This window comes from Pseudonaja textilis, chromosome 6 (genome assembly GCF_049901715.1).
Source record: "Pseudonaja textilis isolate UNSWEBS1 chromosome 6, rPseTex1.2, whole genome shotgun sequence".
Taxonomy (NCBI): Eukaryota; Metazoa; Chordata; class Lepidosauria; order Squamata; family Elapidae; genus Pseudonaja; species Pseudonaja textilis.
In genome coordinates, this window is record NC_141995.1 from 7,976,433 (window position 1) to 8,000,514 (window position 24,082).

The 24,082-nt window shown below is 45.1% G+C and overlaps 1 protein-coding gene and 1 long non-coding RNA gene across 3 annotated transcripts in view; one reads left to right on the forward strand and one right to left on the reverse strand.

Annotated features, from left to right (window-relative positions):
• The first annotated feature begins 1,104 nt into the window (after positions 1–1,104).
• Positions 1,105–24,082, forward strand: part of SHROOM3 (shroom family member 3) — a 167,855-nt gene continuing 144,877 nt past the window's right edge. The window contains exon 1 of the mRNA XM_087935764.1: positions 1,105–1,410. The gene's annotated coding sequence lies outside the window, so the exon portion shown is untranslated. The remainder of the gene's footprint in view (positions 1,411–24,082) is intronic.
• Positions 20,091–24,082, reverse strand: part of LOC148125390 (uncharacterized) — a 65,727-nt gene continuing 61,735 nt past the window's right edge. For both annotated transcript variants that reach the window (XR_015744038.1, XR_015744037.1), the window contains exons 2-3: positions 21,712–21,887; positions 20,091–20,560 (exon numbers count right to left, since the gene is read on the reverse strand). This is a non-coding gene — a long non-coding RNA (uncharacterized LOC148125390). The remainder of the gene's footprint in view (positions 20,561–21,711; positions 21,888–24,082) is intronic.

Below are 24,082 nucleotides of genomic sequence, written 5' to 3' on the forward strand. Positions count from 1 at the left end.
TGTCTGCCAGATGGTAATAGTTTAAAAAAAAGGCGTGTACAGGATGAGATGGATCTTTGAGAATGTTTTGAACTTTTTTAAGACAGCAGGAGCTATAAAGCTCTTCCAAAGAGGGGAGAGGGCAACCCATGATCCTCTGGGCAATAACATTAAACCCTCTGGAGCGCTTTCCTATCTGCCACTGTGCAATTGGCAAACTATAAAGAAGTGTGCAGTATGTTAAGATACTCTCTATGGTGCAGAGTAGATCACCAGCAGTTTTTCATCCAGTTGTTGTTTCCTGAGAAGTCTCAGGTAGTATAATCTCTGCTGGGCCCTTTTGACCAGGGTTGCAATGTGAGTACCCCAGGTCAGGTCCTCTTTTATGGTAACACCCAGAAACTTAAAACTGGCCACTTGTTCCACTCGGTCTCCCTTGATAAGCAGGGGCTGGAAGTCTGATCTGTTCCTTCTATATAATCCACTGTAAACTCCTTGGTCTTATTGGTGTTGAGGACCAAGTTATTGTCTCCACACCACAAAAGCAACTGGTCCACCTCATCTCGGTAGGCAGACTCATCCCCCTCAGAGATGAGTCCCACCACTGTTGTATCATTTAACAACTGGTTCTCTGCCCTTAATGATTTCTTCCAACAACCACTTCACTAAACTGCTCAGAAAGCTAACAACCGGTTCTCCCAAAGTGGTGCCAACTGGCTGAATCCCACCACTGCCTCCAATCCCTTCATCATTCTTGTTTCTCTGCTATGCACTCTTTGCAGAGTCTCAACCTCTTTTATTTATCTTGTGGTGACCAAAACTGGGTGCAGTATTCCAAGTGTCCCAGGCTTTATAAAGCGGTCCTGTGAAACGAGCCAATCGACCGGGAAATCACCTTCCTTTGAGGTGATTTTCATGAGATATATTCTTGGCAGGGTGTTGAGCTGCCTGTTAGAAAGTCCCGCCATCTTTCCTTTCGGCAGTGATGCAAGTCAGTTCTCTACACACACGCACACATACAGGGAGGGAGTGACAGTGACTCACACTGATTTCTCTCCCCCCCCCACCCGCCCGCCTTCCTGGCTCTCCGATTCTCCCCTGACATCACCATCACCACTCCAGTCTTGGTCAGCTGAGGCTGGCTGGTAATTGGCAGGTAAAAGAAAAGTAATTTGAGCTCTGAGCTATGCTCAGCCTCTGATTTGGCTGCTCTCCAAGCGGGCTGAGTGTCTGCAGAAATCCACCTGCCTTTTTGGACTGCAAGCTGTTTAGGAAGTAGCAGCCAGGGAGCTAAGTTTTTCTCTCTTTTTGGGGGGTGTGGGGGTGTGGGATAAACCTACTTGAAATGACCACAAGTACGACCGGGTCCTGTCTCCTCTTTGAAGAACTCTGCTAAAACCAGCAAGGATGTGACCAAGGCATTTTATAAAGGTAAGGAATTTTTGATTAATGGAGCAGCCGTCCTGAGAAAAGAAGAATTCAACTCCTTAACGCAGGGATGTCCAATCTCGGCTAACTTTAAGACTTGTGGACTTCGACTCCCAGAATTCCCCAACCAGTAGAGAATTCTGGGAGTTGAAGTCCAGATGTCTTAAAGTAGTCAAGATTGGACCTTTGGGCTTAATGTTTTAAACTGAGCAGGAAGACTAGGAAAACACTTTGCAATGGCCCTTGATCCCATGGAGACAGAAAATGACTTTTTCAAACTTTGCGCAGCTGTTTGAAATGTTGGCTTAGAGAAGGAAGTTTGGTCCGACTTGTGATTTTCATGTCTTACAGGTGGAAAGAAAAGAGCCTAGAGCATTAAAAACTGTTTGCTGGGTGGTAGCAGATATTAATTTTAATATGCAGGTTAGTAGGCCTGTGAGTCACACCTCCGCGTATCAGTTGTTTCAGAGTCTGTCAGTGAAGTGCCTAATTTGCAAGTTCAAAATTAGGATTATTTATGTTTTCTTTCTTCTTGAATCTTTCTAACGTACAGAACTGCGATGGAAAGCCTCACCTGTTTACTAATTAGTTTTTAAACACAGTTAACATAGAGAGGCAAGTTAGCAGATAACAATTAGTAGATTTAATCCCATCTAAGCACTTGCTGATTTTAACAGCATTATGGTAGGGATCTAAGAAAAGATTAAAAGGGTTGAGTTGTGCCTGGCCACGATTGATTGTTTAATATATTTTTCTTCCTTTCCTGGAAATATTGGCTAGATGGGGGTGAAATATAGTGTGAGGAAGGCGCCTTACTATCTTCCCACTTTTGCATTCGATCACAGCTACTAAATTAATTATGGCTGCTTCACAGTTTTAATATTTGCACTCTTCAATTCAACTGATACGTACACAAACAGTTGCATTAAATCCTTGAACAGAATTTAATCATCTCAGGCAATATAAGTTCTTTTTTTCCCTTTTTTTTCTTTTTTGCTTTTCCAAACCAACCAGTAATCCCTTTTTGTTCTCTTTTTTTTTTCTGGCTTCATTTATTTTTAAAAGGGAAGAGAACCTGAAAGTTCAACATGTATTGTAGTTGCGGTACAAATTGTACTCCAAAGGGCATAAAGTGTTGATTGTAGTTACTCAGCGAGAAGTGGGAGGGAACCCTTGCTTTCGTTTGCGTTCCATTATTCAGAAATGACGTTACCGCTGTCTTACAAGTAAAGCTCCGAGTGCGCCAATTAATAATGTTGCTAAAACAGGACTATGGTATTAAATTACCTTTTGTGCTTGTGTGTGATAAAAGGGAAGCAGTTAGTCTGGACAGATTAGTATAAAATAAATCTTAACAAGATTTAAAGTCATGCAGTAGTTACAGCTATCCTCCGTAGGGGGCAGCACCTCTCTGGTCTCAATAAATGCTAGGTGGGGTTGAAGTGAGTGAGGATTTGGAAGGGGCACCATCAGGAAATCTCAGGGAGTTTGAGGAAAGAAAAGAAATAAACATTTTGGGGGGGGAAACCGTAGAAAAAAACACTTCTGGGTTTTGTCAGGAAAACAAAACAGACCCCGGTCTTATCATTAGTAAAAATCGAAGTTTATTTATTTTTTTATTTTTGATTTGATTTGATTTGTCAATTGTTTACAAGATAATAAGTATAAGTGTATACATAGTTATGAATACATGAAATGGGTACATATAAGAAAAATAAAAGAAAAATAAAAGAAACAATAGGACAGGGACGGTAGGCACGTTGGTGCGCTTATGCACGCCCCCTAGAGACCTCTTAGGAAAGGGGTGAGGTCAATAGTAGACAGTCTAAGGTTAAAGTTTTTGGGGTTTGGGGAAGAAACTACAGAGTCGGGTAGAGTATTCCAGACATTGATCACTCTGTTGCTGAAGTCATATTTCCTGCAATCAAGCTTGGTGCGGTTAACCTTGAGTTTGTATCTGTTGTGTGCTCTTGTGTTGTTATGGCTGACTTGAAGGTGGATTTATTTCTACCATTCTGATACGAAAATGTTTGCAAATCTGCAAATTTAATTATGCTGATATCTGACGGTGTGCCGTGCTTAAAATCTCCCTATATGTGATATTGATCTATTCATAAAAGGATTAGCTAACTTTGAAGGTTAAAGCCTTGATGGGAAGGTGAGTGGAACATTATGGTGCAATTAATAAGTGGGTGATGCATGATAGAAAAATACTACATTATGTTTTCATAATTCTTAAAATCATTTTTTTAAATGTTGCCTTTGGTGAGATGGGGTGGCTATACAAATTTGATAAATAAATAAGTATTTTCACTTTAAAAGGAGAGAAGGTAGCTGAACCACAGGTTCCATGTTATAAAAATTGAGGTGTAGGTAGTCCTCAAATTATGACCATAATGGATACCCAAATTTCTGCCGCTAGGTGAGACAATGGTTAAATGAGTTTTGCCCCATTTTACGACCTTTCTTGCCATGGCGGTTAAGTGAATCACTGCAGTTGTTAAGCCAGTAACATGACTGGGAAGTGATCTGGCTTCCCCATTCACGTTGCTTGTCAGAAGGTCCCAAAAGGGGACCCCAGGACCCCCCGGGACACTGCAACTGTCATAAATATGAATCAGTTTCCAAGCATTTGAATTTTGATCACATGACCATAGAGATGCTACAACGGTTGTAAGTGTGAAAGATGGTCATAAGAAACTTTTTTCAGTGCTGTTGTAACGTTGAATGAATGGTTATAACTCAAGGACTACCTGTAATTTTGTGAACCAACCTTCCTCAATGAATAGAATGGAATGGAATGGAATTCTTTATTGGCCAAGTGTGACTGGACACACAAGGAATTTGTCTTGGTGCAAATATTCTCAGTATACATAAAGGAAAAAAATGCATTCGTCAAGAGTCAAGAATCATCAGGTACAACACTTAATGATAGTCATAGGGAACAATAAGCAATCAAATCATAGTAGGAAACAGTCAATATAAATCGTACTGTCACAAGGGGGAGGGGATGGGCGATAAGGAGTGATGAGAAGATTAATAGTAATGCAGACTTTGTAAATATGAAATGTATTTCCAATATATTGGGAGTAGAAATCACAGAATTACAATAATTACTCCCCCACACATGAGGTTCATTGGTGGCCAGTCTGCTTCTATGTCCAAATCAGGATGCTGGGTTTAACCATGAAAGCAGTGGTGGGATTGAGCTGGTTCGTAGCGGTTCCCTAGAACCGGTAGCTAACTTCTCATGCAGTTTGGTGAACTGGCTGAATAGCGTGCCTAGGCCTTCCCCTCCCAGCCTCTCCTCACAGAGAGGCTCACCTGGCCTTTGAAATAAACACAACAGGCACTTTGCCACCTCTCAGCCTTAATTAGGGCTAAGGTTGGTGAGAGTCGGAACCGGATTCCGTGCAGCAGTGACCCCTCCGCTCGGATGAATGGAGCCTGGGCATCTTTCTCCTCGCTTTCACCGGCAGCCTCTCGTAAGAGAAAGGCTGGGGCCGAAGCCTAGAAAACCTAGGAGGTGCTTTGCCACCCCACCTGCCACCGCACACAAAAGATGGCTCTGAGCAGCCCTCGCAAAGCGGCCCAGCACCAAAGCTCTCCCCACTTACCCCATGGTCTAGTGCTGATGAACCTATGGCATGCGTGCCAGAGGTGGCACGCAGAGCCCTCTCAGTGGGTACGCGCACTATGGCCAGCTACTCTTCTGGTTTCTGGCCAGCTGGTCTTTGTGGATGCCAGAGCACTGGAAAATGGCCCCCAAAATGGCCTGTTTTTTGCACCCAAAAATGGCTTGAAAATAGCCCCAAAATGACCTGAAAATGGCCTGAAAACAGGCCAACAAACACCACAAAAACAGGCATGTGCACACTGGTCTTCAGTTTTCTGGTACTCCGGCATGCACACATACACACACATGCACGGGCTTTCTGGTTTGAGCACTTGGAACAGGCTCCCCTCATTCCTCTTCCTCGCAGCTGCCAGACTTTGGAGGCTCCAGAGTCAGCACCCCACTCCCAGACGGTCCTGGCCCCATCTCTGCATCGGATGCAGGACCCTCATCCAAGTCCACTCCAAACTCCCGGATTGGTTTTCGTTCTACCCCACTGTCTGATTCCACTGCCGTCTGCACAGTAGATAGGTCCAAGGAGATGGGCCTTCTCTTTGTGGAACATTCCCCCGCCAAAAAAAGTTAGGCTGGCTCCTTCCCTGCTATTGTTAAGATGGTGTTTCTCACCTTGGGAACTTTAAAAGCGTGTGGACTCCCAGAATTCCCCAGCTAGCTGTGAACTCTGGGAGTTAAAGTCCAAAGTGTTTCTCAACCTTGTGAACTTGTGAAGGCCTCTCAGGAAGGACTTCATTAGGTCTGGGAGCCACTTAAATACTCTAAGTCGAAGAAGGCTGCCTTGTGATTTGTGTTCTTGCTTTCTCTGTGCTCTTTGTATATTTCAAAACTTTTGATAATATTCTTCTTCTAATCATCTCTTTTTTTATCTTTTGATAGTGATGGGTTTTTTAAATCAAGTTCCTGTTTTATTCAATTATTGTACACCGCCCAGAGTCCCTTTGTATGGTATGGGTGGCTATAAAATACGATTAATAAATAAATACAGTTATTATGTCAATCAGCCTTCAGGGCTCAAAGTTGGGCATAAATTCAATAATAAATCAGATAACATTCTCTTTAAAATCCCACATAGAAGTACAAACAATAGGATCGCAATGCTAGCCTTTTTTTTCCCATTGAGATTTTAAAAGCCAAATGTAGCTATAGCTATTAAAATATACTATAATGTAATGTAATAGTAGCTATAATATATGCTATAATCATCTTCAACTATTTTCTTCTCTAATAACTAGTAATTAAGAGAGTTGAAATTCTGTGTAGATGTATCAGATATTAAAATAATTGCTGGAATGACAGGCAGATCAGGGTAATTCTGGTTTGTGTCCCCACGTGAGTCTGGAAAACTGTTAGCGGTAGTCCTCCACCTACTTAGTCAGGCCCAATTTTCTGTTGCTAAGCAAGACAGTTGCTAAGTGGATTTTGCCACATTTTACGATCTTTCTTGCCACTCTTGTTAAGTGAATCACCGCAGTGGTGGGATTAAATTTTTTTTTACTACTGGTTCTGTGGGCGTGGCTTGATAGGCGTGGCGGGGGAAGGATACTGTAAAATCCCCATTCCCTCCCCACCCCACTAACCTGCTTTCCAGCTCCGTTCTCCTGTGCAGGGCAACCAAAGAGGACCCAGCCAATCAGCTGGGATTTGGGAGGCAGAGAAGAGATGGGGTGGGGCCAGTCAGAAGTGGTATTTGCCGGTTCTCCGAACTACTCAAAATTTCTGCGATTGGTTCTCCAGAACTGGTCAGAACTGGCTGAATATCACTTCTGAATCACTGCAGTGGGTAAGTGATAATTCTGCTAGAAGGTACTGGCATGTATGTGGAATTTCTTGGCAATTATTCTGCTTGAATCCATTGGAATTGTTCTTGTTGTTGTTATTATTATTATTATTATTTATTTGTATGCCACCCATCTCTGGAGCAATTCTGGGAGGCTTACATTACCGTAGATCACAGTAAAGAAACAGTATAAAACAATTAGAAGGTTTGTTTATTTATTTAAGAAAATTTACATGGACACCCAACTCACCAGGAGTGACTCCCTGGGCAGCTTGCAAAGTTAAAAATCTTATGTAGAACAATTAAAAAGCATCAGCACACACATACCCAATTCCCTGGTGACAACGATTAATCAAATAAGTTACTTGATGGGTTCCATTCCTCTCTAGGTTCTCAAGGCCCGTTGGCACAAGCAAGTCCTCCTGGCCTTGCGAAAGGGTTTCCAAGTCGGTGCCAATCTTATTTCTGCAGGGATGATGTTCCAGAGGGAAGGAGCCACCACAAAGAAGTCCCTTCTTTTGGTCCCATTAGATCAACCTCCTTAGGAGAAGTATTCCTTGCTTTCCTGCTCTGGTAGGTTGGATAGATATAACGGGGAGAAGACAGCCTTTCAAACAAAACATTTAAGGTTTTAATAAAAGTAAAAACATTAGAATGTTAGCCTCGTCTTCTAAGCAGGGGTGGGATTCAAAAGGAAGAACAATTCCACCTGTTTGCCTACTTTCCTGGAGCCCAATGTTTTTTTTTTTCAGGAAGCATGAGAAAACTCAGCCCTGCTCTGACTGTGCCGTTCCACCTCCACCCAGATTACCGTTGGAGAAGATTATGTCCTATCACACAGGTTAAATCAGACCGTTTATCAAACTAGTGATTATGGATGTTGAATTACAACTTCATTTATTTCCAGTTACCATAGTGAAAGGGTTTCCCTAGATTATGTGAGGTTAAACCCTCATCCAAGTATTCATTGCAAGGAAGGAAATAAACAAGTATTCCTTAGTCCTTGAGAAATAGGCTGGCACAAGGAATGTTGTCCCTAGTTATTGTGAGTCGAGTTAAGGAAAAGGATGAAATGGTTCCAGATCTCCAACCCACAAATCTCACCTGTCTGCAGGAAGAACAACATCAATGACTCTTCGTGAAATGGAGTGGGGTGACTTTCAGCAGATTTTTAGACAGGTGGATTGGCCAACAGTCAAGTTGCATGATTAACATGTAGCAGGTGCGAAGCAGCAGGAAGTTCTCCAGATGATCTTCACAATACCTTCTTTGTGTCTGCTACCTGCTGATATTTCCGGGAAAGGTTATTACACTTTTCTGGAAAATGACTAAACCCAAGTTCAGAAATAGCCTAGTTCAGGGGGTGTCCAATCTTGGCAACTTTAAGATCTATGGACTTCAACTCCATGGTTGGCTAGGGAATTCTGGGAGTTGAAGTCCACAAGTCTTAAAAGTTACCGAGGTTGGACATCCCTGGCCTAGCTAATATCCACTGGGTATGGAATAGAAGCCTAGGGTGAAATAGGAGTCCACAATGCATCCAATGATGACAGAATTAACAAGGTTTAGCTACAATGGTGCAGTAGTTAGAGTGCAGTACTGCAGGCTACTTCTGCTGACTGCTGGCTGACTGAAATTTGGCAGTTCAAATCTCACCAGGCTCAAGGTTGACTCAGCATTGCATCTTTCCGAGATGGGTAAAATGAGGACCCAGTTTGCTGGGGGCAAGAGGCTGACTCTGTAAACCGCTTTGAGGGGGCTGTAAAAGCACTGCGAAGCGGTATATAAGTCTAAATGCTATTGCTATTTATCTGGCAGAAACTGGCTTTCTGTCTTCACTTGTTGACATTTTGCACTACAGTACATGACCACCGCATATTCAAAATGGTCCTAAAGTTGTGTTTATAAAGAGCATGCTTATGGGGCAGACATCTTGCCACCTGACTGCAACTCATTAAAGCAGTTGCATCTTTTCTTAGAGTCACACAGCTGCTTTCATGTGCACCCGGGGGAAAAATACATTCACTTCAAGTTGTTGATTGATGCTATATATCCCACTGCTTTTGAATTTCAATTGCCACAATACCCCGATTTCAAGAGCTACAGTTTTCTGTGTTTGTGTTTTGACCCCGCTCCCCAAACACAACAAACCCTCTGAAGTTAAATAAATGATTCCTTTATTAGGAGCGCCAGCAGGGAGATGAATAGTTCTCTACCGCGTCTATTCATCTCCGCCCCCTGCCTTTTATCCCCAGAGCTAGGGTGGGGTTTTGCTAGCAGTGGTGGCTCTTCCTTCCCAAGGACCAGCTCATAGATTTCCATTGCTCTCCTCTCCTCTGCCTTTTGTGCAGTGTAAGGCACTGGACCCAGCCGTTCCTCCTCTTCCTCATCACCCACCTCCAGACCTAGAGGCCATTGACTCTCCATTTGAGGGCTGACGGATAGTCTAGGCTCAGCCTCTGACTCTCTCTCTTCCAAACTGCATTCCCTCTTCCCCCTTGGAGCTCTTAGGTTGCCTTGATGCTGACCCTGACTCCCACACCTCCTCCTCCTCCTCTGATTCGGCTGCTGGAAGGGCCAGTGGCCAACAGGCCACAACAGTTCGGTTGACACCATACTTCAGCTGATTCAATGTTCAAAAGTCCAACTATTCCCTAAGCAGATGTGTTCATCTTCAGATTCGCGGTATAAGTGATGAATCTGTCCCCTGTCTTCCCTTTACTGCTGATTAATTAGAGAGGCCCCACGGATTGGTGATTCCAAAGAAGGACTTTCAGAATATATGGTGACGTGTCTAGGCAGAAGCATATTTATAGAGGGAAGTGCTTGATAGGGGATGACAGTTATAGGCCATTAGAGTCCTTTGCGAGGTATCTCTCTACTCCAGTGGGAAATCACAGCCAAGCTGAAGCCTGCACCGCCACTGTAGAGAAAAGGTAAAGGTTTCTGATTCGTGTCCAATTGCAGGGTGTGGTCATCTCCATTTCCTGGCTGCGGGAGCTGGTGTTGTATGAAGCCATTTTCTGTGGTTATGTGGCCAGCATGGGTATACATCCAAGACAGTGGTGGGATTCACCACCACCAGTTGTGCGGGCATGGCTTGGTGGGCGTGGCTAGGTGGTCATGTGACTGGGTGGGCATGGCCAACTCGGCGCCATTCACGGCAAGGCGGGGCAGCAGCTTGTAAGGGATGTTGAGTTGGCCATGCCCACTCAGTCAGATGGGCGATGCTGCAGAGACAGGGCAATTGCCTATGTACGTACCTTCCCCCACATCCTCCACCTTTGGGCGTGGGCTGACAAAATAAGGAGGAGGAGGAGAAGACTTGGCTGAACTTTTCTGCCCCTGCCCCCTGCTTCGTGCACGCACAAATGGGACAAACAGCGACCACCAGCCGTTCCTTACCTTCCCCGGAGCGCGACGAATGCACGATTCGTGCATGCACAGATAACACTGCCCATCAGCTGTTTCTTGCATTGCCAGGTGCGCCAAACACGCGATTTGCATGCGCGCAGATAACAGCAACACCGACTATCAGCTGTTTCTTAGCTCAGCTGAGGCGTGGCTCTGCCCTGTGAATCAGCTGAGCTAAGAAACAACAGCATATAGGAGAGGTGAGAGGTAAGAGCAGGGGCGGGTGGGTGGGGCCAGTCAAAATTTTCCCTACTGGTTCTATGAACCATTTAAAATTTTCTCTAGAGGTTCACCTGAACTGCTCCAAATCCCCTGAATACCATCCCTCCTCAAAGGCGCACAGAACGCTGTTACCTTCCCAATGGTACCCATTTAATAATTTTATTAAGAGAAGGTGGCTTCTCTTTTTGGATACCTTGCTCTTCTTGCGTGACCGATGTGTAATATCCGATTCCCACTTTCCCTTCTCTAAAGCAAGTTCTTCATCTCAGACCACCATCCCCTGTTTATTTGAGTTATCATCAACGCAACTACCTGGACCTGTCAACTTGGTGTCCCTATTAAGGTCAACAAGGGTAGTGTATCTATCATGCTGGGACACAGCGAAAGCTTTGTGTTTATGATTCACAGCTCTCACCCTGCCGGATCCCACCATTGTCCATACTGCCCTTGTCCTGCTTTGTGGTAGAGGGGGCTGATGGCGCGCAGTAGCTCAACAGATTAGAACGGCTCAATTGGACCCCTAATTTCTGCTAAATGTAAACCACATGATCATGGGGATTTCTGAAGAGCACAGATTAGAGAATCTAGAGAGGTAATCTGTCCATGTAGACCAGGGGTGTCAAACTTAAGGTCCGGGGGCCAGATCCGTCCCATGGGGTGCTTAGATCTGGCCTGCAGAGCCACCCTTGAAGTAGTGAAGGACCAGCTCAGGAAAAATGTGGCCCTCCTGAGCTCTGTTTTTTTCTGGCAGAGGGTTGCAGGAGGCCATCCCAGCCGAAAACGGAGCTTGGGAGCCTGTTTTCTCTGGCAGAGTGATCAGGCCACAGGCACCCCTGACACAAGTGATGTCAAGCTGGTCATGATCACCATAGCCACGCCTTCCCATGACCACACCCACCTTAGCCTCTGAGGTCAAACATTGAGGTGGCCCTCAATGAAATCAAGTTTGACACCCCTGATCTAGACAATTTGTCTGAAATGGTATAGGGTTTCCTGCCGGAGCAGGGGGTTGGACTAGAAGACCTCCAAGGTTCCTTCTAACTCTGTTATTCTATTCTATTTATCTACATGTTTTCAAACTGCTAGATGGGGAGGAGCTGGAGCAAGGCATGGGAGCTCACCCATCGCACAACACTCAGGTCTCAAACACAGGCGGTCGGTTTCCCAGCTGATAACCACAGCGTCTTTAACTGCTGAACCACTGTGCCCTCCTCCCCTGTGGATAGATGTGTGCAAAATGATTGACAGGTAACATTGATTAGTACAGGTAATCCTCAACTTACAACAGGTCATTTAGTTACCATTCAACGTTACAACGGCGCTGAAAACAACTGACATATGACCCTTTTTCACACTACCATGGCAGCATTTCCAGGGTCACGTGATTTAAACCAAGACTTTGGGCTACTGGCTTCTATTTATGATGGTCACAGAGTCCCGGGGTCATGTGATCAGCTTTTGAGACCTTCTGACAAGCAAAGTGCACAGGGGAAGCCGGATTCACTTAACGACCGTGTTGCTAATTCAGCAACTGCAATGATTCACTTAATAACAGTGGCAAGAAAAGTCATAAAACTGGGGAAATTAACACACGATTCACTTAGCAATGTGAATGTTGGGGCTGGACTTGTGATCGTAACGCGAGGACTACCCATATCACCCGCCAATTTGCTGGGCCCTCCAATGGTTGAGTCTCTTCCCTGGTTTTCTCCGCGTCTGAATATCTGCCTCCCACCCCCCACAAAGAATCCTCTATTCCAACCCCCTCCCTGGTCCCACCTGATGCGGGGGATTCAAAAGAGACAAAAGGCTCTGCTCCTAGACCAGCCCACCAGCCCCATAGAGCGAGCACTGCCTTGTCTGGAGTCCCGGGAATAGTTCCTGTCTGGGGTTTGTCTAGGGGGGTATTGCTTGCCAAAGTTGGTGGAATTCGAAGAATGCCCGTGGCATGCTTGAACGGACAGCTTTGGAGTCCGGCGGTAGGAATGAATGCCATCTCTCTCGAGTTCCATAGCAACCTGCTGACCAAGAATAAACCTCTTTTTTTAAAAAAAAAAATATTATTATTAAAATCTCTCATCTCCTCTATCCTGTGCTCACATGCAGCAATCTGGAATAGAGGCCCGAGTCCGCGCTCAGGGAGATAGCTAGATAGATATAGGGGGAATGTTTTCTGATTTGGGGATAGTTTCCATGGGGTTATTATTCACTTGCTTTGTCCTTCCTGCACCATTGTCCTTATATACATGTGTATACCTCTCTGTTTCTGGAGGGGAGGGGGGAGAGGAATCCTTTTAGCCCTTTTTTAAAAAAAATAAAAATAGAAATGAGTCTGGCTGGCTGTGTGAGAAGATTCAACCCATCCCTTGTAATGAATGAAGCTGTTTTCTATCTATTGAAGAAAAGAGGCTGGTATGTAGGGATAAACACTGTGTTTTTCAGTTTTGTTTTATTTTACTGCATTTATTTATTTTTCATCAGAATAGAGCTGGAAGGGGCCTTGAAAACCCTACACCATTTCAGATAAGTGGCTGTTTTTTAAAATTATTATTTTATTTTATTATTTTATTTTATTAATATTTTATTTTATTATTTTATTTTATTATTTTATTATTATTTTATATTTTATTATTATTTTATATTATTTTATTTTATATTTTATAATTGTTTTATTTTATTATTTTATTTTATTAATAATTTTAGTGTATTATATTATTTTATACTTTCTTTTGTTTTATTATTTGACTTTATTATTATTTTATACTTTATTATTTTATTTTATATTTTGTTTTGTTTTGTTTTACATTTATACAGCCATCTATCTTATAACCAACTCTGGATGCTTCTCAATCAAATGTTAAAGCAGCATAAAAAACCACCGTAAAATTATTAAACTAAAACGTTAGAAACATGAAACATTTCCCTACTTGTATTCTACTGGTTTCTTTTTTATAAACTGCTTGGAATATTCTTTTCATTAGAAAATGGGACAGACCCTTTAGAGAGAATAAGTTAAATGTAATCCATGTATGCATACTTAACGTATATTTAAGTTATGAAGTCTTAATATCCTACTTTTGGATACAAGAAAGAGACTTCATACCATTTTGGGCAAATAGCTGTCCGATCTCTTCTTAAAAATCTTCACCGATGGAGCACCAACAACCTGTATTCCACTGTTAATTGTTCTCACCGTCAGAAAATTTCTCCTTAGTTCTAGGTTGGGTCTGTCTTTAATGATCTTCCATCTGTTTCTTCTTGTCCTGCCCTCAGGTGCTTTGGAGAATAGCTTGACTCCCTCTTCTTTATGGCAGCCCCTAAGATACTGGAACACTGTTATCCTATCACCCGCTAGTCCTTCTTTTCATTAAACTAGACATACCCAATTCCCGCAACCATTCTTGGTATGTTTTAGCCTCCAGTCCCTTAATCATCTTGGTTGCTTTTCTCTGCACTCTTTCTGGAGTCTCCACATCCTTTTTTTTTTTTTTAATTTTTTATTGTTTTTTGACATACAAACAAACAGACAAAACATAAAAACATCAGCTCCCCCATATTTATATACAAACAGTGAGTCGGTTGGTTCATCAGTTTTGTGCACTCCTCTCATAGTCACAATTACAATTACCTTGTATAATAACTCTTATTGTCAATACAAACTTATAAATCATAATATCACTATTAAAAAAAGAAATTTGACTAAACTTTTGTTCGATCATGCCTTTGTGAGATAACTATATTTTAAATAATTTATTCTAAAACAAATCATATAATCGTGCCAATTCTATCCTAAATAAGAAAAAAAAGGAAACAGAAAACTATTATATAAATATAATATCCAGTGCCAAAAAAGAGAAAAGAAAAATAAAATCAATATTATTCCTTATTGTCTAACATTTCTATTTTTGTATTTCATCATTCAACCATTGATAGAAAAGATCCCAAACTATATAAAATTGTTTATCTTCTTGCTCTCTGATTTCAAAAGTCAATCTACTCATCTCAGCACATTCCAATATTTTCTTTACAACTTCTTCCTGCAATGGAATTTTCTCATTTTTCCAATTTTTTGCAAATACAATCCTAGCCGCAGTCAATACATTTACAATCAAATATTTCAGCTCTTTACTATAGACATCTGGTAAGATTCCCAATAAAAAAACATCCTTTTTTATGTATCGTGGTGACCAAACTGGATGCAATATTCCAAGTGTGGCCTTACCAAAGCAATATAAAACGGTACTGTTAAGTTTGAGCAATGAGAGGCTGAACCAGAGCATGAGTGCAACAGTACTTTATTTTACAAATAAAGGGCTGACCGTGCTTGCCAAGCCTGGAACTGGCTCGCAGCAATCAGCAGCCAGTTGGACCTCGCAGCCTGCTTTTATAGCTGGCTGCTGGGGAGAACTGACCAATGGGAATGGGGGAATAACGCCCACACAAAGTGAGTGGACCTGAGTGAGAACTCCTTGAGTCCTCAGGACATAACACCCTTCCCCCAGATGCGAACACGCATAGTCCTTGAGGTAGATGGGGTTTGTGTTGGCGCCCGGAGCGGCGCAACTCGGGAACATTGTCTGACTGTTCGGTATCAGTCTGTGACGGTTGAGCTGGCATAGTGTCGCCAACACTCTCTCTGACTGGCATCCTCGGAAACCACCGGTTGGTTTCTGGAGTCAAACTCGTGGGTTGGATCCGGTTGATCAACTCTCTGGGCGCTGTTGTCCGAGTTTGGGCTGACCGAACGACGCTGGCGCAGACTGGTCACTGGGTGCGGTGTGGCTGTGTGGCGGATGGGACGGTTCCCTTCGACTGGAGACTCTGGATTCTTGTTTGCGAGGTTGCTGAGGCGCCTTCTGAGTTGGTCTATGTGTCCTCCTCCAGACGCGACCATCCTCCAGCCTGACTCTATATGATCTCGGCCCGGTGACGGCGATGACCTCGCCCGAATCCAAAGTGGGTCCCCAGCGAAATTCCTTGCGAATATCGGCTCCTGTAACATAAAATGTCTAACCCCAAGTGGAAGCGAGGGGAGAGTCAGGGCAGTATTGTGGGTGCAGTCTATCTAATACAGTCCTCAGGCGCCGGCCCATCAGAAGTTCCGCTGGGGACTTATTGGTGACTGCACAGGGGGTTGAGTGCTGGCTCATCAGGAACCGTGAGAGTTTGTGGTGCCAGTCATCTCTGCCAAACCTAGCGAGGGCCTCTTTGGTGGTCCTGACGGCCCTTTTCAGCCAACCCATTACTCGCAGGGTGAAATGGGGCTGTGAAAATGTGGCGAATGCCTAGGTTGGCTGCAAAACGGCTGAATTCTACTGATGCGAACTGTGGGCCATTATCGGAGACCAAGGAGTCGGGTAGTCCATGGGTAACTAACAGGCGCGTAACACGTTGGTGATTGCTAGTGTGGTGGTCGTGGATAGCTGCGCCACGCCTATCCACTTGGAATAAGCGTCCACGACCACTAGGAACATCTTTCCATGCACGGGGCCGCCAGATCGATATGGATTCTAGACCAAGGGGCGCTGGCGCTCCCATCTGGTAGGGGTGGCGATGGGGGGAGCAGGACGGGATTCCTGGCAAATGCTGCAGGAACTTACCCAATTGACAATGTCCTCGTCTCAGACCCGGCCACCACACGAGCTGCGTGCCAACGCCTTCATTCTCACAATGCCGGGTGTCCTCGTGCAACGCTCCAGGACTCGGGTACGCAGCGAGGTCGGAATGATCACCGAGTGCCCCACAGTAGACAACCCTGCAAACTGGACAGCTCCTGCATGCGAGTCTTAAAGGGTGCGAATTTGTTATCAACATTGCCTCCCGGCCACCCCTCCTCACCCAGTCGAGCACCTGGGCGAGCGCTTGGTCTGCCTTGGTTTTGGCGGCGATGTCAAGGGCGGTGATGGGCAGGTCCAACTGGGTGATTTCAAAAATGGCATTGACAGGAGCTGGGTCTTCAGCCGGAGCGGGTAAGGGGCAGCGACTGAGTGCGCCAGCGTGATAGAGTTTTGCCCGGGCGGTGGATAAGTTTGTATGAGTAGGCCGCTAGGAAAAGCGTCCACCTTGTCATCCGAGGGGAGAGGACTTGAGGTGTCTGTTTGTCGCCGGCCAGTAGGCCCAGGAGGGGCTTATGGTCGGTGACCAGTTCAAGAAGTGGCCAAAAGGAATTCGTGAAACTTTTTCACGGCTGCAACAGCTGCTAGGGCTTCCTTGTCTATTTGGCTGTAATTTCGCCCGTGGCCGAGAGCGTCCTGGAGAAAAAGGCGATGGGGGCCTCGGCGCCATTGGCGAGTCGGTGACTAAGGACCGCCCAATTCCAAAAGGGGATGCGTCTGCTGCCAGTACTAAAGGAAGGTTGGGGTCGAATTGGATGAGCACTGCCTCTGACGTAAGTAGTGATTTGACGGCGTTAAACGCCTGGTCTTCTTTGTGCCCCCAGTGCCACGGTGACTTTTTGTCTAGTAATCTGTGTAGGGGTTCGCTACTGAGGCTTTATGGGGCAAAAAGGATGCATAAAAGTTTAGGAGTCCCAAGAAAGCTTGTAGCTCCGCTTTGGAGGTCGGTGTGGAGCTTCGTGGATCGCCCTGACCTTGGACTCCAGGGGGTGAATGCCAGAGGCGTCAATTTTATAACCCAGAAAGTCCACCTGTCTAGTGGCAATGGCGCATTTTTCTTTTTTTAACTTGAGGCCATGCTGTCTGAACCTCTCTAACACTGCTCGCACTCTCTGGAAGAGTTGGGGTCTGTCCCTGGCCGAGACCAAGATGTCGTCAAGTAGGGTACTACACCAGGGAGGCCCTGTAAAATCCGGCCCATGAGGGATTGAAAATACCCGGGCAACACTTACGCCAAATTGGAGACGCTTGCATCGGAAGGCACCCTGTGAGTGACGATGGTCTGAAGTTCCGTTGTTTGGTTATCAACAGGGAACTGTTGATATGCTTGAGACATGTCCAATTTAGCAAAAATACTGCCCGGTTCGAATGTGTGCAATAAGTGCTGAATGACGGGCACGGGTAGGCGCTAACTTGTAAATATTTATTGATTGTTGTCTTGTAGTCCGAGCAAATTCTCAGGCTACCATCTTTTTGAGGGGTGTGACAATGGGCGCTCCCACTTGGCGAAATCTGTTGGCTCAATGACCCTTGTTTTAGTAGTTTATCCAATTCAGCGCCTAGTTTTGGTCGAATAGCAAATGGAACTCTACGTGGTTTTAATCTGATTGGGACTGCCTGGGGGTCAACGGTGAACGAGATGGGGGTTCCATTATAACACCCCAGCTCCTCGCTGAACACATCTGCGTAGTCAGCGAATAAGGAGTCAGTGTCTGAGGTTGAGACAGCATGGACTCCTGTTAACCCTAGGCCGAGGTGGGGAAACCAATCGAGCCCCAATAAGGTGGGTAGATTGCCGTTAACTACCACTAGAGGTAGGTGGCCTTTAAAAGCTCTAAAACTGACAAAGAACTTGCTCTCTGCCGATCACGGGAATGGCCTTCCCTGGTAGTCCTTCAGACCGAACTGGCATCTCTGAAGCCGGGTAGTAGATAGGCTGGGGTGGAGTCTCTTGAGGGTGTTCCACGAGATTATTGAGAGCGCTGACCCTGTGTCAACCTCCATGTGGCACGGTTTACCTTCTAGGGAAACGGAGAGAGAAATTTTACTAACAGAGTGGCAAGTACGCCTGGCAAGGCGGTGCGTGCGACAGTTTAATACTTGCCTCTGTGGTCCCGAGTGCGAGGACGGGGTCTTTGTGCAGCGCTTTGGGGGCTTGGCAGACTCTCGCAATGTGCCCTCTTATGGCAGTTGTTGCAAACGGCTCCTTTAAACTTGCAGGTGGCCCTTTGATGTGATCCCCACAGGCTAGGCACAGGGTGATGTGCTTGGGTGGACCGGTGTATTCTTGTTTGGCCCCTACCTGCGACCGCCTGTCATTGGTGAGGCGATGGACATCGCTCATCGCTGTGGCCTTCCTCCGCTTCCACCTCTTCGGAATGGACTGGGAACGCTGCTGCTTGGCGCTTGGGCCCTGAATTTCGGTGGCTGAGTTTGTTGCTAGCTCGGCTGCTAGGCTCTCCTCTACGCTTGCGCGAGGTTGAGGTCTTTTTAGCTAGCAGTCGCTCTGTAGGTTGAGATCCTTGACCCCACAAACCAATTGATCGAGGAGCATGTCCTCCAGGTATGTTCCAAACCCGCAGTGCAGGGCTGCTGTTCTGAGGGCGGCCATGTATTGGTGATGGTCTCCTTACTTGATTGCTTCCTCATTCGGAACGTGAACCTCCTGGCGATTTGTGAAGGCCTGGGAGCGAGTGGCTTTGTGAGGATCTCAAGCAACTCGACCACGGAACGTTTTTAATTCTCTCGGCGCCACGAGTGCTGCAGCGGTATCAGAACGGTGGCTCCGCAGTAGATTAGGAAATAGGATTTTTTCCGATGCTCTCCGCATCCGACAGGCCGACCGCATCGATGTAATGATTGAAACGGTTCTTATACGATTCCCACTTCTCTTCTCTGGTTTAAACGCCGGGAATACTGGATTGGAACCATGGTGCTGGAACGGCTGGGCTACCATGCGAGAAATCTCTCTGGGACTACGAACGCTCGTGAGTTACTAGTGATATCAGCTCTGGAGAGGTTTTTTGCTACCCTCTCTTTCTCTCTCTGGTTACCACGTTGGCTGCTAGCCGTTGGAGGTGTCTTGATTCGCGCCAAAAAAGTGGGCGTTAGTGACTCTCACAGCGCTGTGCTGTGATTTACTGGCTCGAAATTCAAATGACACCCGCTTGAATTTCGCGCCAAATGCAGAGCGGGCGGCTCGCAGCGCTTCACTTTCCCCGTAGCGAGGCTAACAAGCGGCTACAGACGCTTCTAACTATTTGACTCAGACCGCTTTCTGGCTGCGGATCTGCGTTTGCTCTTTTGATCGCTCGTTCGCTAGCTGACCGCTCTCTGGCTGCGGATCAGCTGCTTTCTTGTTGCCAGCCGATCGCTTCTCTGGGCTGTAGATCGGTGGCTAGTGACTCAGCGGTTGCAAGGTGCTTCTGGTAGCCATCCCATCCTCGCCGCCAGTGTTAAGTTTGAGCAATGAGAGGCTGAACCAGAGCATGAGTGCAACAGTACTTTATTTTACAAATAAAGGGCTGACCGTGCTTGCCAAGCCTGGAACTGGCTCGCAGCAATCAGCAGCCAGTTGGACCTCGCAGCCTGCTTTTATAGCTGGCTGCTGGGGAGAACTGACCAATGGGAATGGGGGAATAACGCCCACACAAAGTGAGTGGACCTGAGTGAGAACTCCTTGAGTCCTCAGGACATAACAGGTACTATCCCTTCATGTGATCTTGACACCATTCCTGTGTTGATACAGAGATGATTAACAGCATCTTGCTTCAGTTGGGCCTGTTTCTCTTAATCCAGGGGGGTCTTCAAACTTGACAGCTTTAAGACTTGTGGACTTCAACTCCCAGAATTCCTCCTCCAGTCATGTTAGCTCAGGAATTCTGGGAGTTGAAGTCCACAAGTCTTAAACTTTCCAAGTTTGAAGACCCTTGTCTTAATCTAAGCCGTGTTACAGATAAACCTGTTGGAAGGGGGAGAGAGGGAGAGGGAGAGAGGGAGGAATGAAGGGAAAGAAGGAAGGGAAGGGAAAAGGGTAGGACAGGAAAGGAAAGGAACATAATTTTAAAATAATGCTGCAGATATACTTTCCCATTTATTGGTTGATTTATGAAAGATGTATTAATTTTATTTATTAAACAAATTTATACGGCTGCCCAGTTCACACACGGATCTGTCACGTTTGAAGTTTGAGAAATCCCAGGCATCAAAGGATCCTCAGAATTGCAGATACTCAACCAAATCTGCTTTGGTCATCCGGAAGCAGAGCAGATAATCTTAGTGCAAGATGATATTGCTGTAAGAAAGATATGGAAGATACCTTCTCCAATCGAAAGGTAATCATTATCACCCAAGGCCTGTCAGGTTTCCTGAAGGCGAATGGCTGCTGTCTCCGGTTCCTGAGAATAATTTGGCCTGCAGGCAGCTGGGAAAGTGAAGTAAATTGGTTGGGGGTTTTCAACATGCAGATCTCATTTCCCTGTCCTGGGCAACCTGTGGGAAAAAAAATCTTGTCATGGCAGAGAAACAAATGTGGAATCTGTCTTCTCAGCCCTAACAGGCAAGAGTCACAAAATTAAGTGACTTCTTTTATTGAAAGAAAATATCCTTTGAAGAAAGAGCGGGTCAGCAAACCACATCAATACTTCCAGGAACAAAAATCATTTTTTATTTTTAGCATTTAGTTTTTGTTCAGGGTCATCCTTCATCCTTTTTTGTCCTCTCCCTCCACTTCTCAATGACAGAAAGAAGGAACCTCACTTGTACAGATAGTTCTCGACTTACGACCGCAATGGAGCCCAAAATTTATCTGCTAAGTCCATGATGGCAAATCTCTGGCACATGTGCCACAGGTGGCACACAGAGCCATTTGTGCCGGCACGCAAGCTGCAGGCAAATTTACCTCACTGCGTATGCGCACGCCTCACAGCTGATTTTCAGCTGGTTTGAGGCCTTTTTCAGCCTCCCAGAGGCTGGAGGAAGGCTTCTACGGGCTTCTGCAGGCTTTGCAGGATGAAAACTAGGCCCATTTTGTCACTTCCTGTTTTTCCGGAAATACTGGAAGTGACAAAACAGACCTAGTTTTTGGCCTGAAAAGCCTGCAGAAGCCTTCCTCAAGCCTCAAACTGGCTGAAAATCAGCTGTGAGGTGCAGTGCAGGTAAGGGGGCGGCATGGGTGGGTTGGCGGGGATTGCACGCGCATGCTCATTGCCTTCTGGGTGCTGGCACGCATGCCAGCAAGCGTGCAAGCGCGCACACTATTTTTGGCACAGGAGCCCAAAAAGGTTAGGCACATCTGTGCTAAGGGGATAGTCAGGGGTGGGATTCTACCAGTTTGAACCGGTTTCGGTGAACCGGTAGTTCTGGCTTAGGACTGAAACTTTTCAGTCCAGACTCAGATAGCCGATTGTAGATAGATAGATCTCTAAGTGAACCTGTGATTCTGTGAGCAACTCAATCTGCCTGCCCGCTTTGCCTGTTTTGGGGTAAAAGTTGCTCTTTTTTTAAAATAAAAAATTCAATATTTACATACACCCACAACTTAGGTCACACCTACAGAACCGGTTGTTAAGAAATTTGAATCCCACCTGAAGGGAAGTATTTGAGCTGAAAATGGGCGGGTTTCAAACACTGCATGCGCTCACCAAACCGGTTGTTACGCTGGTTGAATCCCATCCCTGGATACCGTTGTTAAGAGAGTTTGGCCCAAAGTGGTCTTGGCCTTGTCCAGATGGAGTGGGGAGTAGGGAGAGGAAAAGGCAACTTTTCTTATAGCCTCCATCTTCTTGAATTTGGAGTTGGAATGGTATGTGGGAATGACCTTGGGAGACAAGAAGGAGAGCTACAGCTTAGGCAGCAATCAGATAAGATGTAGGTGAATCAGCAGTCAGATAAGAGGCAGATGAGCTCGTAGAAGGAATGGGGGCATGGACAATGTCTCAAAAGGAACCCCCCCCCTTCAAGTTTTTGGATTGTAAAGCAAAGGAGAGAGAGAAAGAGAGCTGCTTTTCAGAACAACTAAGATGATTAAAGGCCTAGGGACAAAAACATATTAAAAACAGTTGCAGGAATTGAGTATGCTTACTTTAATGAAAAGAAGGACTTAGGAGTGACATGATAGCAGTCTTCCAGTATCTCAGGGGCTGCCACAAAGAAGAGAGAGTCAAGCTATTCTCCCAAAAACCTAAAGGCAGGACAAGAAGCAATGGGTGGAAAATTGATCAATGAAACAAGCAACCTACATTTCCAGGGAGTCAACTTATTTTCCAAAGCACCCAAAAGCAAGAGATTTGCTTCTCTCCTTGATTAGTTTCCATCCATTGTTTTTTGTCTTGCCCTCCGGTGCTTTGGAAAATAAGTTGACCCCGTCTTCTTTATGGCAGCCCCTCAGATACTGGAATACTGCTATCATGCCCCATCGCGTCCTTTTCTCTAGACTAGCCAAACCCAAATCCTGCAGACACAGTACCATAGTTCCATAACGTTCCCTGAACTAAAGATAGTAGAACACATCTAAAAGTTGCTACTCCCAGTGAGAAAATATGATGTTATGGTTCCAAAACCTTGATTTATGTTGGCTGTGTTTGTTGGAACATAAGGCCACTAGAGGAATTAGCTCTGTGCTTTGGTCTTTCAGTGTTATATTTATAAACCTCATTTGAAATTGCAAATAATTCATAATCTCCTCGGTCAGAGGGTACTTTTTCAGTCTGGATTTGTGAGTGTACTGTGTACCGTTGTGAAGTAGCTCACAGGGTGGATGTGTGGGAGAAAATTTGTTTATTTTAAAGGTGGATTGCTGTTGAGGTCTCAGTATTTTTCTGGGCACAATTTCAGAAGAGCAAAAACTGAGTTTATTTTTATATGCTTTTATCAGTCCTAGATTAATGCTGTTCATTATAAAAGTGTTTTAACTGGCTCAGAACTCAACTAAATGTTGTGTCAAGAAAGAGCATGCACATACTTTTCTCTCTCTTTTTTTCATGATCTGCTTTCTCTCGTTTTTATGATCTGCTTCCTGTTCACTGTTAAAGAGACATAGCTGTCTGATGAATTTAAATTGTTCCGGGGCATAAAACAAGCCCTGTTTTCTGGAAACTTTAAATTAATTGCTTGATATAGCTAACAGACATTTTGCATCAGAGAATGTTGTGTGACCCAGCAGGCTGCTGTGGTCAAAGGTTAATATATTCCTTTGTGGCCTCATCACATTGTACAATATCAATTTTGATACTAAGCAAAAATGTACAATATCCTGCTAATCTTACATTGAGGACCTGTATAGTGCAGAGTCAAAAAGAGGGCTGTGAAAATAACTACAGACCCCTCACATCCTGGACATAAATTGTTTCAAGTTCTACCCTCAAAACTACGCTATAGGCAGGGGTGGGATTCTACAGGTTCGCACCTATTCGCTGGAACCAGTTGTTAACATTCTAAGCAGTTCGGAGAACCAGTTAGAAGAAATTCCTGGCCTAATCCTGTAAGGAAGGCAGGAAGGAAACATTCTGGTGTTGCTTACAGAAACTGCCTCTCCATTAACTCTTATTACATTCTTGGCAGGACTAGACTTCCTGTCTGAGGAACTTTTCTGGAGTTTTTTTCCCTCTCCTTTGCTGGTACTTTGCTTGTGTGGAGTGACCATTCAAAGTTACAATGGCACTGAAAAAAGTGACTTATGACCGTTTTTCAACTTATGACTGTTGCAGCATCCCCACAGTCACGAGAGGCCAGGCAAGGAGAAGCGTGCCTTGATGTGAGTGATGTTGAGTTGGCCACGTCCAGACAGTCACATGACCACCAAGCCATGCCCACCAATGAAGCCACGCCCATCAACCAAGCCATGCCCATAGAACCAGTTGTTAAAAAAATTGAATCCCACCCCTGGCTATAGGGCACTGCACACCAGAACAACTAGACAGGACAGTTTTTCCCTGCATGCCATCACTCAGCTAAACAACTACAATAATTCCCACAACACCATCAAACTATTTACCAAGACTATAGTACTATTCT